Source organism: Gadus chalcogrammus, chromosome 12, assembly GCF_026213295.1.
Source record: "Gadus chalcogrammus isolate NIFS_2021 chromosome 12, NIFS_Gcha_1.0, whole genome shotgun sequence".
NCBI classification, from domain to species: domain Eukaryota; kingdom Metazoa; phylum Chordata; class Actinopteri; order Gadiformes; family Gadidae; genus Gadus; species Gadus chalcogrammus.
This window is the reverse complement of record NC_079423.1, coordinates 8,335,608-8,354,600: the sequence shown is the minus strand read 5'-3', so window position 1 is coordinate 8,354,600 and position 18,993 is coordinate 8,335,608. Positions and strand designations below refer to the sequence as shown.

At 44.6% G+C, this 18,993-nt stretch overlaps 11 non-coding genes across 11 annotated transcripts; all 11 read right to left on the bottom strand.

Annotated features, from left to right (window-relative positions):
- Window positions 1-8: 8 nt before the first annotated feature.
- On the bottom strand, window positions 9-127 carry LOC130400800 (5S ribosomal RNA). The gene has a single exon (XR_008903273.1). It is a non-coding gene; the product is annotated as a 5S ribosomal RNA (ribosomal RNA).
- A 519-nt stretch (window positions 128-646) lies between these two features.
- LOC130395501 (5S ribosomal RNA) lies at window positions 647-765 on the bottom strand. Its single transcript, XR_008898551.1, has one exon. It is a non-coding gene; the product is annotated as a 5S ribosomal RNA (ribosomal RNA).
- Window positions 766-10,544: 9,779 nt separating this feature from the next.
- Window positions 10,545-10,663, bottom strand: LOC130395817 (5S ribosomal RNA). Its single transcript, XR_008898827.1, has one exon. It is a non-coding gene; the product is annotated as a 5S ribosomal RNA (ribosomal RNA).
- A 519-nt stretch (window positions 10,664-11,182) lies between these two features.
- LOC130395195 (5S ribosomal RNA) lies at window positions 11,183-11,301 on the bottom strand. Its single transcript, XR_008898279.1, has one exon. It is a non-coding gene; the product is annotated as a 5S ribosomal RNA (ribosomal RNA).
- Window positions 11,302-11,829: 528 nt separating this feature from the next.
- LOC130397290 (5S ribosomal RNA) lies at window positions 11,830-11,948 on the bottom strand. The gene has a single exon (XR_008899886.1). It is a non-coding gene; the product is annotated as a 5S ribosomal RNA (ribosomal RNA).
- A 519-nt stretch (window positions 11,949-12,467) lies between these two features.
- LOC130400839 (5S ribosomal RNA) lies at window positions 12,468-12,586 on the bottom strand. The gene has a single exon (XR_008903312.1). It is a non-coding gene; the product is annotated as a 5S ribosomal RNA (ribosomal RNA).
- A 529-nt stretch (window positions 12,587-13,115) lies between these two features.
- Window positions 13,116-13,234, bottom strand: LOC130394125 (5S ribosomal RNA). Its single transcript, XR_008897314.1, has one exon. It is a non-coding gene; the product is annotated as a 5S ribosomal RNA (ribosomal RNA).
- Window positions 13,235-16,773: 3,539 nt separating this feature from the next.
- On the bottom strand, window positions 16,774-16,892 carry LOC130400251 (5S ribosomal RNA). The gene has a single exon (XR_008902727.1). It is a non-coding gene; the product is annotated as a 5S ribosomal RNA (ribosomal RNA).
- A 529-nt stretch (window positions 16,893-17,421) lies between these two features.
- Window positions 17,422-17,540, bottom strand: LOC130400978 (5S ribosomal RNA). Its single transcript, XR_008903443.1, has one exon. It is a non-coding gene; the product is annotated as a 5S ribosomal RNA (ribosomal RNA).
- Window positions 17,541-18,070: 530 nt separating this feature from the next.
- LOC130401324 (5S ribosomal RNA) lies at window positions 18,071-18,189 on the bottom strand. Its single transcript, XR_008903786.1, has one exon. It is a non-coding gene; the product is annotated as a 5S ribosomal RNA (ribosomal RNA).
- Window positions 18,190-18,708: 519 nt separating this feature from the next.
- Window positions 18,709-18,827, bottom strand: LOC130394795 (5S ribosomal RNA). Its single transcript, XR_008897918.1, has one exon. It is a non-coding gene; the product is annotated as a 5S ribosomal RNA (ribosomal RNA).
- Between the last annotated feature and the right edge of the window lie 166 nt (window positions 18,828-18,993).

Here is an 18,993-nt window from a genome sequence, read left to right as displayed (position 1 = left end):
AAAGAAAAAGCTTACAGCACCTGGTATTCCCAGGCGGTATCCCATCCAAGTACTAACCAGGCCCGACCCTGCTTAGCTTCCGAGATCAGACGAGATCGGGCGTGTTCAGGGTGGTATGGCCGTATGCAATTAGTGCAGGCGCAAAACCAGGTTTTATACAGTAGCACATAAGGAGTGAGAAAGCTGCTGAGGCTTGACGTTACACTTTTACAAAAACAATCATTAGTTAGATATAAACGGCAGTAATTGATTCAGTAGGACTCCTTATCCATGTAAACGATCATTGTGACATCTGAATTCATTAATTATCTGAAATACACTGCGTGTGCGTGTGATGTTAAATGTTTGAACCAAGGTTAACGGTTAAAGTGTCAGAGAATGGGTGGTGATTTTTTGACGTCCTCCCATGATCTGAAGTGAGCGTGCGTGTTTGTGTTGGTGAAAGTTTAAGAAATGTACAACTGTCGGTTCAGCTCTCTGGTGCTCCCTGCTGGCAGTATCACTATACTGTCCTCATGTTTCACAAAAATAGTTTTGAGAGACGTTGTCAGTTTTTGTATGTTGCTTAAATCCTCCAAAGCGGTTGGCAGTAAACATCAGGTCATGGTACGCCACGGAGTCAATGAGCTCGAGTTGAAAAAGAAAAAGCTTCCAGCACCTGGTATTCCCAGGCGGTCTGCCATCCAAGTACTAACCAGGCACGACCCTGCTTAGCTTCCGAGATCAGACGAGATCGGGCGTGTTCAGGGTGGTATGGCCGTAAGCAATTAGTGCAGGCGCAAAACCAGGTTTTATACAGTAGCACATAAGGAGTGAGAAAGCTGCTGAGGCTTGACGTTACACTTTTACAAAAACAATCATTAGTTAGATATAAAAGGCAGTAATTGATTCAGTAGGACTCCTTATCCATGTAAACGATCATTGTGACATCTGAATTCATTAATTATCTGAAATACACTGCGTGTGCGTGTGATGTTAAATGTTTGAACCAAGGTTAACGGTTAAAGTGTCAGAGAATGGGTGGTGATTTTTGGACGTCCTCCCATGATCTGAAGTGAGCGTTGTGATGGAAAATCTACCTGTTGTATTGTTTTGGTCTATATGAATTTAAGTTTTGTTGCTATTTTGTGTAATTTTATATAGTGTCTGCCTTCTGGGCTCCTTTTGGGTCATTTAAAGTGTAAACCGTCAGGGGTAGAGAGATGCATTTTTTATTGCCTGCCCTTTCCTATGTTTCTTGTCTTGTAAATCACCTTCCATGCAATCCTTTGATGTGTGGGCCTGATTTCTCGACCCCCTGGCTAGCGTCAACAAAGCTAGGGGGTCGATGGCACGGCCGCTACCCCCTCCAATGCATTCCCCACAGCTGCAGTTGTAAAGATAACCATCTGGTACACAAAGGCTTTTGGTATTGGGAGACCACCCCCTAATAAACCCAAACGAATAAGAACTCATGGACTTTAGCTACTCGGTGGACTTGTCTGAGCGTACCTTCAGAGAATGAAGTAACACGCAAAGAGAAGCTCCCATCTGGGGCCCCAGATTATTGTAATGTATGCCTGTTATGTTGTTTGTTGATGCATGTTGTGATGTATCTTTGTTCGAACTTTTAATACAAATATATATAACCACTAATTGTCAACAGTATTGTGTGCTTTTTGCATCTAAATATCTCATCTGCTTAGACGCAATATCTGATACAGAAATTGCCACGACAGTTTGGGGGCTCGTCCGGGATATCTAACCTGAAGATTCTATGAAATATCAGCTTCCAATACAGGTCTGAGGATTCGTTCTCAGTCCCAAAGCTCTGCTTCGCCTCCAAGTGGTAACCAAACCAGAGGTCGAGGAAAGGGTGCCTGTGGGGATAAACTAGTGGTTCTTCAGTACGATATCCAAAGGAAAAAAGAATTCGAGCAGGTGAGATCACAATACTGTTAAAGCTTCAAAATAAAATCCGTTACAGAAACGGTATATAAATGTTTCGGTAAACGTAAACTTATATCTGAACTTAGGCCTCGTTCAAAGAAACTCTGTTATAGGAACATGCGGTAGCTCCGTTTCGCTTCCGTCAATATATATATAGCTATATAGGTAACAGAAAGGGCAGCTAGGGTCTGTCAGTGACGGTAAAGGGAAACCCGTTGAAGCGCGGTTGGTGTTATATATATATATAAATAATAATAATAGGTATTCATTAATAAATATATGTATATGTGTGTAGTAACAAGGAGGTTTCGGCGATATTAGATAATTTGTTAAATAATAACTAGTGTAAAAGGATAAATAATAACTAGTGTAAAAGGATCTAAAATATGGGGAACAAATCTGGAAAAACTGAGATAACGGGACCTGCGAAGGTGATGTTGGAGAAGCATGGTGAATCGGCTCTGGAGGGTTTAAAATATTGGTGCAAACTGGGTTTTCCTGAAATGGGGAGTTTTAGCTTAAAACGATTACAGGAGTTAGAGAAACGATTGTTGGAGTCAGAAATGAAAAAGAAAAGTTCCAAACTATGTTGGTGTGCATTTTATTTGTGGGAAAGAGAGGGCCAAGATAGAAAAAAAAATCAGCCAGGGACAGAGAGCGTAGAGAGTGTAGGGATTTTTAATCTCAATGTCACCCGAGATATAGACCCGGACCTGGACTGCACCGGCGGACCGCGTGCGAATCCCCCTTCTCCTCCCCCGTATGACAACGCCCATGAAGCCGCCTCATCGGACAATCTCTACCCTGACCCCGAAGAAGAGGAGAAAGCCCCCGCTCGCAGCGCGAGAGAAGATAGGCCTGCAACTCGTAGCCAGAGGAAAGCTCCACAGCAGGCGACGGCCACACCGACCAAGCGGGAGCCCGTCGCCAGCCACTTGAGGAACCAGGGAATGGCGTTCTCCCCAACTCCTCAACATGGGGACGTGATGGATGGACAATTCCCCATGATCGAAGTACTGAACCCCCAGGATGGCAGTCCAGCATACGTTTTCCGTGCATGGAGACCCAGTGACATTAAGGACATAGCGGAATGGCTCCCAGACCCATCTGCAGTGGGAGGGGCTGCCTTCGCCACAGCCCTTCAAGAGTTGGTCCAACAACACAAGGCCTCCATCAGCAAAGTTCGCCAACTCTGTACGTACAGCCAAGGCGACATGCCCGGGAGGGACGAAGCCAAGAAGCTCCAGCTCACCCGACTGGAGGCCCTGGAGAATCCTAAGCCCACCCGTCGCACTCGCAACAGAAACCAAAGAGGCGACCGGCCGAAAGAAAAGAGAAAGGAGAACGCCGGACGATGGAACTGTCATTGTTGTGGAGCCAAGGATCATTGGGTCAAAGACTGTCCGAAAGAAAAGAGAAAGGAGAACGCCGGACGATGGAACTGTCATAATTGTGGAGCCGAGGATCATTGGATCAAAGACTGTCCCAAGAAAAAAGAATTGACAAAGACAATGGAAGGGCCGGCCGGCAGTTCGCACCTTCCCGTGAAGTGACTGTGAATCATCCAAGAGGCGGAGGTGGAAGGGGGCATTCGCATTTACGGGACGCAGGAGCAGACCAGGTCCAAGGAGCAGGTATGAGCACCATAACACATAACACAACCAACCAAATGATTGTTATATGGTTCTCACCAGCATTACGCGACCTGATCAGCTAAATGTAATATTATATATGGTTATTATATATAGTTATTATATCAATGGGCTATTGTAGACAGTGGATACTCGATTTTTACAATCTATCACAACCATTTTAATGGTCAACCATATCACACAACCATGACATGACTCCAACTGACCCAGACTAACCCCGACTGACCCCCACTGACAACAGAAGTGTATTGCCTAATATTGAAAATGCAGATTTTTATATTATGATATTTTGTTAATGTTTTATGGCCAAAATGGCAACAAGGTGAATTAATGAACTTATGAGAGAGATTGGAAGAAGTATGTGTTATGGAAGGAGAAGAGATAGATGAGAACGGAAGGCAAGACAAGATAAGGAAAGGGGTGGGGAGAAAGATAACCCATCTGCATCAAGTTTTGTTCAAATAGATCCGGACCTGGACAACGCTCCTCCTCCTCCTGCTTTCAGCCCGACCAGTGGCCCAATACAGTGCAAATACCCCACGTCACAACTCCTCTGCATCAGACTTTATGAAGTTACAGACCATGGGAGGCCCACCTGAAGAGCTACGGAACGGTCTGCTGGACGACACAAGGAGACAGTCCAGCAGGACCAACAGCACCAGAGTGGTGGCCTCCATGGTGCCTGTGTAGCCACAAGGAAGTGGCCTGAACATTGAGACAAAGGAGGGTCTCAGAGACGGGAGAGACGTGGGGACAGGCACTTCAAATGAGAGGCAGAAAGCTGAGAGAGAGGTGGAGGCGTGTCCAGGCGGATGGAGAGAAGAGCAGTGTCCAGGCGGATGTAAAGTATCGCACTAGACACAGCATTCACACATATTACAAGAGAAAGATCTAATGTGTAACTAGGACTGTGTATAAATTGTGTGATCATTTCTTACATCTGAAAGGTTTGAAAGTCATCAGGAAAAGTGGTTTGAAGAAACATAGACAAGTAGAAAAGTTGAAGGTTAAAGAAATGTGTTAGACAGAGTTCAAATGTACGACAGCGGTAGAATTCATTAAGGCAGAAAACGTTAAAATTGAACCCCAAAAAAGCATAACCATGATGTATGCTACAATGTTTTTCAGAATTAAAATAGAAGGTTTTTGGTGCGCTCGCAACAGCAAGCCATGCTTACAGGCCTGGGCTTTCCCTTATTATGGTAAATTGACGCATGGGAAAATTCATGCGTCAAAAGGGGGGATGGGGAGCCCACAACAACAACCTTGGGTATACGACCAAAGCAAACCAAAGGAAATAATTACAAAAAAAAAATTAAACAAACCCCATGTAGGTCCCTCAGAGACATCATGAAGGACAATGGGAAAGAGAAGAGGAATACCGTTTAAATGTTGGGTTATAATGTGTGTTATTAATGCTGACTGGATTGACAATTAATGTTTAGAGTAGTAAACATTAAGTGCTTGCCAACTACTCATGTGTTTGTATCACGGAAGCAGCATTAAGGACACATCAAATAAGAATATTTTTGTTTAGAAATGTTTTTAAAAGGTAGCCTTGTTTCTTTGTTTTGGTTTTCTTTTCTGTTTTTATGTTTATGACTTTTGAATATATGGAAACAGATGACTTGATTGGGATGTTAGGTGATTTTATGCTACCTTCTGTAAAAGCGAACGGTGGTATAAATAGTCTGAACAACCTCCTATAAAAGCGGAGAAGTGCTGATGGTCGGACATGATAGATTTTTGAATTTGTGATTATAAAATAATCAAAGGGGGGATTGTGATGGAAAATCTACATGTTGTATTGTTTTGGTCTATATGAATTTAAGTTTTGTTGCTATTCTGTGTAATTTTATATAGTGTCTGCCTTCTGGGCTCCTTTTGGGTCATTTAAAGTGTAAACCGTCAGGGGTAGAGAGATGCATTTTTTATTGCCTGCCCTTTCCTATGTTTCTTGTCTTGTAAATCACCTTCCATGCAATCCTTTGATGTGTGGGCCTGATTTCTCGACCCCCTGGCTAGCGTCAACAAAGCTAGGGGGTCGATGGCACGGCCGCTACCCCCTCCAATGCATTCCCCACAGCTGCAGTTGTAAAGATAACCATCTGGTACACAAAGGCTTTTGGTATTGGGAGACCACCCCCTAATAAACCCAAACGAATAAGAACTCATGGACTTTAGCTACTCGGTGGACTTGTCTGAGCGTACCTTCAGAGAATGAAGTAACACGCAAAGAGAAGCTCCCATCTGGGGCCCCAGATTATTGTAATGTATGCCTGTTATGTTGTTTGTTGATGCATGTTGTGATGTATCTTTGTTCGAACTTTTAATACAAATATATATAACCACTAATTGTCAACAGTATTGTGTGCTTTTTGCATCTAAATATCTCATCTGCTTAGACGCAATATCTGATACAGAAATTGCCACGACAGTTTGGGGGCTCGTCCGGGATATCTAACCTGAAGATTCTATGAAATATCAGCTTCCAATACAGGTCTGAGGATTCGTTCTCAGTCCCAAAGCTCTGCTTCGCCTCCAAGTGGTAACCAAACCAGAGGTCGAGGAAAGGGTGCCTGTGGGGATAAACTAGTGGTTCTTCAGTACGATATCCAAAGGAAAAAAGAATTCGAGCAGGTGAGATCACAATACTGTTAAAGCTTCAAAATAAATCCGTTACAGAAACGGTATATAAATGTTTCGGTAAACGTAAACTTATATCTGAACTTAGGCCTCGTTCAAAGAAACTCTGTTATAGGAACATGCGGTAGCTCCGTTTCGCTTCCGTCAATATATATATAGCTATATAGGTAACAGAAAGGGCAGCTAGGGTCTGTCAGTGACGGTAAAGGGAAACCCGTTGAAGCGCGGTTGGTGTTATATATATATATAAATAATAATAATAGGTATTCATTAATAAATATATGTATATGTGTGTAGTAACAAGGAGGTTTCGGCGATATTAGATAATTTGTTAAATAATAACTAGTGTAAAAGGATAAATAATAACTAGTGTAAAAGGATCTAAAATATGGGGAACAAATCTGGAAAAACTGAGATAACGGGACCTGCGAAGGTGATGTTGGAGAAGCATGGTGAATCGGCTCTGGAGGGTTTAAAATATTGGTGCAAACTGGGTTTTCCTGAAATGGGGAGTTTTAGCTTAAAACGATTACAGGAGTTAGAGAAACGATTGTTGGAGTCAGAAATGAAAAAGAAAAGTTCCAAACTATGTTGGTGTGCATTTTATTTGTGGGAAAGAGAGGGCCAAGATAGAAAAAAAAATCAGCCAGGGACAGAGAGCGTAGAGAGTGTAGGGATTTTTAATCTCAATGTCACCCGAGATATAGACCCGGACCTGGACTGCACCGGCGGACCGCGTGCGAATCCCCCTTCTCCTCCCCCGTATGACAACGCCCATGAAGCCGCCTCATCGGACAATCTCTACCCTGACCCCGAAGAAGAGGAGAAAGCCCCCGCTCGCAGCGCGAGAGAAGATAGGCCTGCAACTCGTAGCCAGAGGAAAGCTCCACAGCAGGCGACGGCCACACCGACCAAGCGGGAGCCCGTCGCCAGCCACTTGAGGAACCAGGGAATGGCGTTCTCCCCAACTCCTCAACATGGGGACGTGATGGATGGACAATTCCCCATGATCGAAGTACTGAACCCCCAGGATGGCAGTCCAGCATACGTTTTCCGTGCATGGAGACCCAGTGACATTAAGGACATAGCGGAATGGCTCCCAGACCCATCTGCAGTGGGAGGGGCTGCCTTCGCCACAGCCCTTCAAGAGTTGGTCCAACAACACAAGGCCTCCATCAGCAAAGTTCGCCAACTCTGTACGTACAGCCAAGGCGACATGCCCGGGAGGGACGAAGCCAAGAAGCTCCAGCTCACCCGACTGGAGGCCCTGGAGAATCCTAAGCCCACCCGTCGCACTCGCAACAGAAACCAAAGAGGCGACCGGCCGAAAGAAAAGAGAAAGGAGAACGCCGGACGATGGAACTGTCATTGTTGTGGAGCCAAGGATCATTGGGTCAAAGACTGTCCGAAAGAAAAGAGAAAGGAGAACGCCGGACGATGGAACTGTCATAATTGTGGAGCCGAGGATCATTGGATCAAAGACTGTCCCAAGAAAAAAGAATTGACAAAGACAATGGAAGGGCCGGCCGGCAGTTCGCACCTTCCCGTGAAGTGACTGTGAATCATCCAAGAGGCGGAGGTGGAAGGGGGCATTCGCATTTACGGGACGCAGGAGCAGACCAGGTCCAAGGAGCAGGTATGAGCACCATAACACATAACACAACCAACCAAATGATTGTTATATGGTTCTCACCAGCATTACGCGACCTGATCAGCTAAATGTAATATTATATATGGTTATTATATAGTTATTATATCAATGGGCTATTGTAGACAGTGGATACTCGATTTTTACAATCTATCACAACCATTTTAATGGTCAACCATATCACACAACCATGACATGACTCCAACTGACCCAGACTAACCCCGACTGACCCCCACTGACAACAGAAGTGTATTGCCTAATATTGAAAATGCAGATTTTTATATTATGATATTTTGTTAATGTTTTATGGCCAAAATGGCAACAAGGTGAATTAATGAACTTATGAGAGAGATTGGAAGAAGTATGTGTTATGGAAGGAGAAGAGATAGATGAGAACGGAAGGCAAGACAAGATAAGGAAAGGGGTGGGGAGAAAGATAACCCATCTGCATCAAGTTTTGTTCAAATAGATCCGGACCTGGACAACGCTCCTCCTCCTCCTGCTTTCAGCCCGACCAGTGGCCCAATACAGTGCAAATACCCCACGTCACAACTCCTCTGCATCAGACTTTATGAAGTTACAGACCATGGGAGGCCCACCTGAAGAGCTACGGAACGGTCTGCTGGACGACACAAGGAGACAGTCCAGCAGGACCAACAGCACCAGAGTGGTGGCCTCCATGGTGCCTGTGTAGCCACAAGGAAGTGGCCTGAACATTGAGACAAAGGAGGGTCTCAGAGACGGGAGAGACGTGGGGACAGGCACTTCAAATGAGAGGCAGAAAGCTGAGAGAGAGGTGGAGGCGTGTCCAGGCGGATGGAGAGAAGAGCAGTGTCCAGGCGGATGTAAAGTATCGCACTAGACACAGCATTCACACATATTACAAGAGAAAGATCTAATGTGTAACTAGGACTGTGTATAAATTGTGTGATCATTTCTTACATCTGAAAGGTTTGAAAGTCATCAGGAAAAGTGGTTTGAAGAAACATAGACAAGTAGAAAAGTTGAAGGTTAAAGAAATGTGTTAGACAGAGTTCAAATGTACGACAGCGGTAGAATTCATTAAGGCAGAAAACGTTAAAATTGAACCCCAAAAAAGCATAACCATGATGTATGCTACAATGTTTTTCAGAATTAAAATAGAAGGTTTTTGGTGCGCTCGCAACAGCAAGCCATGCTTACAGGCCTGGGCTTTCCCTTATTATGGTAAATTGACGCATGGGAAAATTCATGCGTCAAAAGGGGGGATGGGGAGCCCACAACAACAACCTTGGGTATACGACCAAAGCAAACCAAAGGAAATAATTACAAAAAAAAAATTAAACAAACCCCATGTAGGTCCCTCAGAGACATCATGAAGGACAATGGGAAAGAGAAGAGGAATACCGTTTAAATGTTGGGTTATAATGTGTGTTATTAATGCTGACTGGATTGACAATTAATGTTTAGAGTAGTAAACATTAAGTGCTTGCCAACTACTCATGTGTTTGTATCACGGAAGCAGCATTAAGGACACATCAAATAAGAATATTTTTGTTTAGAAATGTTTTTAAAAGGTAGCCTTGTTTCTTTGTTTTGGTTTTCTTTTCTGTTTTTATGTTTATGACTTTTGAATATATGGAAACAGATGACTTGATTGGGATGTTAGGTGATTTTATGCTACCTTCTGTAAAAGCGAACGGTGGTATAAATAGTCTGAACAACCTCCTATAAAAGCGGAGAAGTGCTGATGGTCGGACATGATAGATTTTTGAATTTGTGATTATAAAATAATCAAAGGGGGGATTGTGATGGAAAATCTACATGTTGTATTGTTTTGGTCTATATGAATTTAAGTTTTGTTGCTATTCTGTGTAATTTTATATAGTGTCTGCCTTCTGGGCTCCTTTTGGGTCATTTAAAGTGTAAACCGTCAGGGGTAGAGAGATGCATTTTTATTGCCTGCCCTTTCCTAATGTTTCTTGTCTTGTAAATCACCTTCCATGCAATCCTTTGATGTGTGGGCCTGATTTCTCGACCCCCTGGCTAGCGTCAACAAAGCTAGGGGTTCGATGGCACGGCCGCTACCCCCTCCAATGCATTCCCCACAGCTGCAGTTGTAAAGATAACCATCTGGTACACAAAGGCTTTTGGTATTGGGAGACCACCCCCTAATAAACCCAAACGAATAAGAACTCATGGACTTTAGCTACTCGGTGGACTTGTCTGAGCGTACCTTCAGAGAATGAAGTAACACGCAAAGAGAAGCTCCCATCTGGGGCCCCAGATTATTGTAATGTATGCCTGTTATGTTGTTTGTTGATGCATGTTGTGATGTATCTTTCGTTCGTAACTTTTAATACAAATATATATAACCACTAATTGTCAACAGTATTGTGTGCTTTTTGCATCTAAATATCTCATCTGCTTAGACGCAATATCTGATACAGAAATTGCCACGACAGCGTGCGTGTTTGTGTTGGTGAAAGTTTAAGAAATGTACAACTGTCGTTTCAGCTCTCTGGTGCTCCCTGCTGGCAGTATCACTATACTGTCCTCGTGTTTCACAAAAACAGTTTTGAGAGACGTTGTCAGTTTTTGTATGTTGCTTAAATCCTCCAAAGCGGTTGGCAGTAAACATCAGGTCACGGTACGCCACGGAGTCAATGAGCTCGAGTTGAAAAAGAAAAAGTTTACAGCACCTGGTATTCCCAGGCGGTCTCCCATCCAAGTACTAACCAGGCCCGACCCTGCTTAGCTTCTGTGTTCAGACGAGATCGAGCGTGTTCAGCGTGGTATGGCCGTAAGCAATTAGTGCAGGCGCAAAACCAGGTTTTATACAGTACCACATAAGGAGTGAGAAAGCTGCTGAGGTTCGACGTTACACTTTTACAAAAACAATCATTAGTTAGATATAAACGGCAGTAATTGATTCAGTAGGACTCCTTATCCATGTAAACGATCATTGTGATATCTGAATTCATTAATTATCTGAAATACACTGCATGTGCGTGTGATGTTAAATGTTTGAACCAAGGTTAACGGTTAAAGTGTCAGAGAATGGGTGGTGATTTTTTGACGTCCTCCCATGATCTGAAGTGAGCGTGCGTGTTTGTGTTGGTGAAAGTTTAAGAAATGTACAGCTGTCGGTTCAGCTCTCTGGTGCTCCCTGCTGGCAGTATCACTATACTGTCCTCATGTTTCACAAAAACAGTTTTGAGAGACGTTGTCAGTTTTTGTATGTTGCTTAAATCCTCCAAAGCGTTTGGCAGTAAACATCAGGTCACGGTACGCCACGGAGTCAATGAGCTCGAGTTGAAAAAGAAATAGCTTACAGCACCTGGTATTCCCAGGCGGTCTCCCATCCAAGTACTAACCAGGCCCGACCCTGCTTAGCTTCCGAGATCAGACGAGAACGGGCGTGTTCAGGGTGGTATAGCCTTAAGCAATTATTGCAGGCGCAAAACCAGGTTTTATACAGTAGCACATAAGGAGTGAGAAAGCTGCTGAGGCTCGATGTTACACTCTTACAAAAACAATCATTAGTTAGATATAAACGGCAGTAATTGATTCAGTAGGACTCCTTATCCATGTAAACGATCATTGTGACATCTGAATTCATTAATTATCTGAAATACACTGCGTGTGCGTGTGATGTTAAATGTTTGAACCAAGGTTAACGGTTAAAGTGTCAGAGAATGGGTGGTGATTTTTTGACGTCCTCCCATGATCTGAAGTGAGCGTGCGTGTTTGTGTTGGTGAAAGTTTAAGAAATGTACAACTGTCGGTTCAGCTCTCTGGTGCTCCCTGCTGGCAGTATCACTATACTGTCCTCATGTTTCACAAAAATAGTTTTGAGAGACGTTGTCAGTTTTGTATGTTGCTTAAATCCTCCAAAGCGGTTGGCAGTAAACATCAGGTCACGGTACGCCACGGTAGGCCACGGAGTCAATGAGCTCGAGTTGAAAAAGAAACAGCTTACAGCACCTGGTATTCCCAGGCGGTCTCCCATCCAAGTACTAACCAGGCCCGACCCTGCTTAGCTTCCGAGATCAGACGAGATCGGGCGTGTTCAGGGTGGTATGGCCGTAAGCAATTAGTGCAGGCGAAAAACCAGGTTTTATACAGTAGCACATAAGGAGTGAGAAAGCTGCTGAGGCTCGACGTACACTCTTACAAAAACAATCATTAGTTAGATATAAACGGCAGTAATTGATTCAGTAGGACTCCTTATCCATGTAAACGATCATTGTGACATCTGAATTCATTAATTATCTGAAATACACTGCGTGTGCGTGTGATGTTAAATGTTTGAACCAAGGTTAACGGTTAAAGTGTCAGAGAATGGGTGGTGATTTTTTTGACGTCCTCCCATGATCTGAAGTGAGCGTGCGTGTTTGTGTTGGTGAAAGTTTAAGAAATGTACAGCTGTCGGTTCAGCTCTCTGGTGCTCCCTGCTGGCAGTTTCACTATACTGTCCTCATGTTTCACAAAAACAGTTTTGAGAGACGTTGTCAGTTTTTGTATGTTGCTTAAATCCTCCAAAGCGTTTGGCAGTAAACATCAGGTCACGGTACTCCACGGAGTCAATGAGCTCGAGTTGAAAAAGAAAAAGCTTACAGCACCTGGTATTCGCAGGCGGTCTCCCATCCAAGTACTAACCAGGCCCGACCCTGCTTAGCTTCCGAGATCAGACGAGATCGGGCGTGTTCAGGGTGGTATGGCCGAAAGCAATTAGTGCAGGCGCAAAACCAGGTTTTATACAGTAGCACATAAGGAGTGAGAAAGCTGCTGAGGCTCGACGTTACACTCTTACAAAAACAATCATTAGTTAGATATAAACGGCAGTAATTGATTCAGTAGGACTCCTTATCCATGTAAACGATCATTGTGACATCTGAATTCATTAATTATCTGAAATACACTGCGTGTGCGTGTGATGTTAAATGTTTGAACCAAGGTTAACGGTTAAAGTGTCAGAGAATGGGTGGTGATTTTTTGACGTCCTCCCATGATCTGAAGTGAGCGTGCGTGTTTGTGTTGGTGAAAGTTTAAGAAATGTACAACTGTCGGTTCAGCTCTCTGGTGCTCCCTGCTGGCAGTATCACTATACTGTCCTCATGTTTCACAAAAATAGTTTTGAGAGACGTTGTCAGTTTTTGTATGTTGCTTAAATCCTCCAAAGCGGTTGGCAGTAAACATCAGGTCACGGTACGCCACGGTAGGCCACGGAGTCTATGAGCTCGAATTGAAAAAGCAATAGCTTACAGCACCTGGTATTCCCAGGCGGTCTCCCATCCAAGCACTAACCAGGCCCGACCCTGCTTAGCTTCCGAGATCAGACGAGATCGGGCGTGTTCAGGGTGGTATGGCCGAAAGCAATTAGTGCAGGCGCAAAACCAGGTTTTATACAGTAGCACATAAGGAGTGAGAAAGCTGCTGAGGCTCGACGTTACACTCTTACAAAAACAATCATTAGTTAGATATAAACGGCAGTAATTGATTCAGTAGGACTCCTTATCCATGTAAACGATCATTGTGACATCTGAATTCATTAATTATCTGAAATACACTGCGTGTGCGCGTGATGTTAAATGTTTGAACCAAGGTTAACGGTTAAAGTGTCAGAGAATGGGTGGTGATTTTTTGACGTCCTCCCATGATCTGAAGTGAGCGTGCGTGTTTGTGTTGGTGAAAGTTTAAGAAATGTACAACTGTCGGTTCAGCTCTCTGGTGCTCCCTGTTGGCAGTATCACTATACTGTCCTCATGTTTCACAAAAATAGTTTTGAGAGACGTTGTCAGTTTTTGTATGTTGCTTAAATCCTCCAAAGCGGTTGGCAGTAAACATCAGGTCACGGTACACCACGGTAGGCCACGGAGGCAACGAGCTCGAGTTGAAAAAGAAAAAGCTTACAGCACCTGGTATTCCCAGGCGGTCTCCCATCCAAGTACTAACCAGGCCCGACCCTGCTTAGCTTCCGAGATCAGACGAGATCGGGCGTGTTTTTTTTTATTTATTTTTATTTTTTATTTTTTTTTATTAAAATTCCGTATTTACAGTAATTTACAATCTTTTACGGTCATAACCAAACACAGTATGACACACAGAAGACATACAGACAGTTGATAATCACAAATGTACGCAACAATCATATAGAGAGGTTAACCCTGATCATACACAACAAACATTTGCGTCGGAGTGGTCTGCCAGGTCCTAACAAGCAGGAAAAACAATGCCCACACTACACACTAAATCCTAACGTCCCTGATTCCGTTACCATGACTAAAGTGCTGTTCCTAACAAAATACTTGTGAAAATCCTCCCCTTCCCATCATTCAGAACCTCCTTCACATTCCCAACCACATCCTCCTTTACAAGTATTGCCACACCACACGATCTTGCCGTCCCACAATTGACGAATAACAGTCCCCTCCATTTCTCCTTGATTTCTGGCATTTTAGCCTGCGTCCAGTTTGTTTCCTGCAGCACTAAAATATCGGATTTAAAATTGATTAACACCTCATCAAACTTCGCCATATTGTTAAGACCGTTGATATTAATTGATGTGAGTGTGACCATTGAAATCAAAAGACACAGAGTGGGTATTACTGTTAAAATCATTTTTTTTTTTTACGTACCCCTTTCTTTTTCAAGTTCCTCTGTTCCTCATCGGAATCAACCCCTCTCCTGCGTCTGACCCTGGGCGCCCTCTCCCTACAAACACCCAACGCCTCATTCCCAGACTTATTCTCCCTCTCCCTTCCATCAGCCAGTGTGGGGGGGGAAATTATAGGCGCCATACCACGCCAATGAGACGCGTCAGTTGTAGCCTCAATAGTCACAGCACAAGACCCCCAGGCTGCATCTTCCTCTACTGTAGGCCACCCGGGCGCCTGTAAAGAGAGGAGCCCCGCTTGAGAGCTCCTGCCCCCCCCCAACCCTGTGCCCCCATCTCCCCCTGATGCCGGGGCCATTGACACAACCAAATCCACTTCTAGGCTAGCCCCCGTGCCATGTCCCGCCTCGTTCCCCAACTGTCCAGACCCCGCGGCACCTTGGCTATGCCCTCCGCTGGTGTAGGGTGCCCAGATGCCGGTAGAGAGGAAAGCTCTACTTGAGAGCTTTGCCCCCCGGGCAACCCCGTGCCCCCCACACCCGGGTCCTCCAGCTCAACCTGTAGCTGACTGTCCAAGACTGTCTCCCCGTCAGACAGCTCCCCGTGCTCCATCTCCTCTTCCGCACTCTCTTCCCCTCCACTTCCCTCACTCTCCAACGATACAGCCCTTGAGTCTGGGTCAACTGAGAGGGCACCCCCTCCCACCTGCTCCTCCTTACACACACAATTTTCCTTTCTATTACCACACTCTCTGCATTTAATCACAGCCACACACTCCCTTGCATAGTGCCCCTGCTTCCCGCACTTCCGACAGAGGAAGTCAGGACAGTCCCTCACTATATGTCCAGGCTGGATGCACAATCTACACACCTTTACTTGTCTGTCATGGATGACACGGAAATATTCAGCACCTTTTTCAGTGTCAAAACGTGTGGACCAAGGCAAGGACCGTACTTCCTTGTTAAACTTCACCTTAACAAACCGTGTACCCTCACATATGGTCATCCCAGGCCACTTCCTCCTTACAATCGGCGAAACTGCCTCCACACCCCAGTCCGCAAGCTTCTTCAGAATCTCCTCATCCGTAATGTACACTGGTAGACTCATAAAGGACACCACCATCTCAACTGCAGTCAAGTCTTTTGCGACGACGCTGGTCCCCCTTATCCTAAAACCATCCAACAATCGCCTCTTCCCGTTGGGGTGATTCATCGTTACTTCATATTGGTTCAATGAGAGGTAGCGACATCCCAAGACCAATCCACATACACTCTGCATCGCCCTTAGCATCTCAATCATCGGGATTTTCTCCTCTCCCACAAGCTCCACAGCCACAGACAACTCCCTGCTGTAGCTCGGGCCACCATCCGCAACCTTGTCCTCCTTCTCTCTTGTTGCTCTCTCCGCAGTCACCGGTCTCCCGCCTAGTACGTCCTCCGATGTCCTCTTCGCCACACAACCACCATCCGTCACCGCAGCAGGAGCCGTGTTCCGTTCCATGCCGTCCTCCATTCGAATTTCCGAAACCGCGTGAGACATCGAAAAAAACCGAACTAAAGTATACTAATACTCCCCCAAACAGCAAGCTGTCGGGGGAATAAACGACGAGACGAAAAACTAACCAAAAAAATATCTATAAATACTTGATTTACCACCAAAAGAATCCTCGCTCCAACACCGTCCTCCTCTCACCACTCAAGCACACCAAACACTTCCTCAATGGGCGTATCACTTCCTCAATGGGCGTGTTCAGGGTGGTATGGCCGTAAGCAATTAGTGCAGGCGCAAAACCAGGTTTTATACAGTAGCACATAAGGAGTGAGAAAGCTGCTGAGGCTTGACGTTACACTTTTACAAAAACAATCATTAGTTAGATATAAACGGCAGTAATTGATTCAGTAGGACTCCTTATCCATGTAAACGATCATTGTGACATCTGAATTCATTAATTATCTGAAATACACTGCGTGTGCGTGTGATGTTAAATGTTTGAACCAAGGTTAACGGTTAAAGTGTCAGAGAATGGGTGGTGATTTTTTGACGTCCTCCCATGATCTGAAGTGAGCGTGCGTGTTTGTGTTGGTGAAAGTTTAAGAAATGTACAACTGTCGGTTCAGCTCTCTGGTGCTCCCTGCTGGCAGTATCACTATACTGTCCTCATGTTTCACAAAAATAGTTTTGAGAGACGTTGTCAGTTTTTGTATGTTGCTTAAATCCTCCAAAGCGGTTGGCAGTAAACATCAGGTCACGGTACGCCACGGTAGGCCACGGAGTCAATGAGCTCGAGTTGAAAAAGAAACAGCTTACAGCACCTGGTATTCCCAGGCGGTCTCCCATCCAAGTACTAACCAGGCCCTACCCTGCTTAGCTTCCGAGATCAGACGAGATCGGGCGTGTTCAGGGTGGTATGCCCGTAAGCAATTAGTGCAGGCGCAAAACCAGGTTTTATACAGTAGCACATAAGGAGTGAGAAAGCTGCTGAGGCTCGACGTTACACTCTTACAAAAACAATCATTAGTTAGATATAAACGGCAGTAATTGATTCAGTAGGACTCCTTATCCATGTAAACGATCATTGTGACATCTGAATTCATTAATTATCTGAAATACACTGCGTGTGCGTGTGATGTTAAATGTTTGAACCAAGGTTAACGGTTAAAGTGTCAGAGAATGGGTGGTGATTTTTTGACGTCCTCCCATGATCTGAAGTGAGCGTGCGTGTTTGTGTTGGTGAAAGTTTAAGAAATGTACAACTGTCGGTTCAGCTCTCTGGTGCTCCCTGCTGGCAGTATCACTATACTGTCCTCATGTTTCACAAAAATAGTTTTGAGAGACGTTGTCAGTTTTTGTATGTTGCTTAAATCCTCCAAAGCGGTTGGCAGTAAACATCAGGTCACGGTACGCCACGGTAGGCCACGGAGGCAATGAGCTCGAGTTGAAAAAGAAAAAGCTTACAGCACCTGGTATTCCCAGGCGGTCTCCCATCCAAGTACTAACCAGGCCCGACCCGGCTTAGCTTCCGAGATCAGACGAGATCGGGCATGTTCAGGGTGGTATGGCCGTAAGCAATTAGTGCAAGTGCAAAAACAAGGTTTTACACAGTAGCACATAAGGAGTGAGAAAGCTGCTGAGGCTCGACGTTACACTCTTACAAAAACAATCATTAGTTAGATATAAACGGCAGTAATTGATTCAGTAGGACTCCTTATCCATGTAAACGATCATTGTGACATCTGAATTCATTAATTATCTGAAATACACTGCGTGTGCGTGTGATGTTAAATGTTTGAACCAAGGTTAACGGTTAAAGTGTCAGAGAATGGGTGGTGATTTTTTGACGTCCTCCCATGATCTGAAGTGAGCGTGCGTGTTTGTGTTGGTGAAAGTTTAAGAAATGTACAACTGTCGTTTCAGCTCTCTGGTGCTCCCTGCTGGCAGTATCACTATACTGTCCTCATGTTTCACAAAAATAGTTTTGAGAGACGTTGTCAGTTTTTGTATGTTGCTTAAATCCTCCAAAGCGGTTGGCAGTAAACATCAGGTCACGGTACGCCACGGTAGGCCACGGAGGCAATGAGCTCGAGTTGAAAAAGAAAAAACTTACAGCACCTGGTATTCCCAGGCGGTCTCCCATCCAAGTACTAACCAGGCCCGACCCTGCATAGCTTCCGAGATCAGACGAGATCGGGCGTGTTCAGGGTGGTATGGCCGTAAGCATTTAGTGTAGGCGCAAAACCAGGTTTTATACAGTAGCACATAAGGAGTGAGAAAGCTGCTGAGGCTCGACGTTACACTTTTACAAAAACAATCATTAGTTAGATATAAACGGCAGTAATTGATTCAGTAGGACTCCTTATCCATGTAAACGATCATTGTGACATCTGAATTCATTAATTATCTGAAATACACTGCGTGTGCGTGTGATGTTAAATGTTAGAACCAAGGTTAACGGTTAAAGTGTAAGAGAATGGGTGGTGATTTTTTGACGTCCTCCCATGATCTGAAGTGAGCGTGCGTGTTTGTGTTGGTGAAAGTTTAAGAAATGTACAACTGTCGGTTCAGCTCTCTGGTGCTCCCTGCTGGCAGTATCACTATACTGTCCTCATGTTTCACAAAAATAGTTTTGAGAGACGTTGTCAGTTTTTGTATGTTGCTTAAATCCTCCAAAGCGGTTGGCAGTAAACATCAGGTCACGGTACGCCACGGAGTCAATGAGCTCGAGTTGAAAAAGAAAATGCTTACAGCACCTGGTATTCCCAGGCGGTCTCCCATCCAAGTACTAACCAGGCCCGACCCTGCTTAGCTTCCGAGATCAGACGAGATCGGGTGTGTTCAGGGTGGTATGGCCGTAAGCAATTACTGCAGGGGCAAAACCAGGTTTTATACAGTAGCACATAAGGAGTGAGAAAGCTGCTAAGGCTCGACGTTACACTTTTACAAAAAAAATCATTAGTTAGATATAAACGTCAGTAATTGATTCAGTAGGACTCCTTATCCATGTAAACGATCATTGTGACATC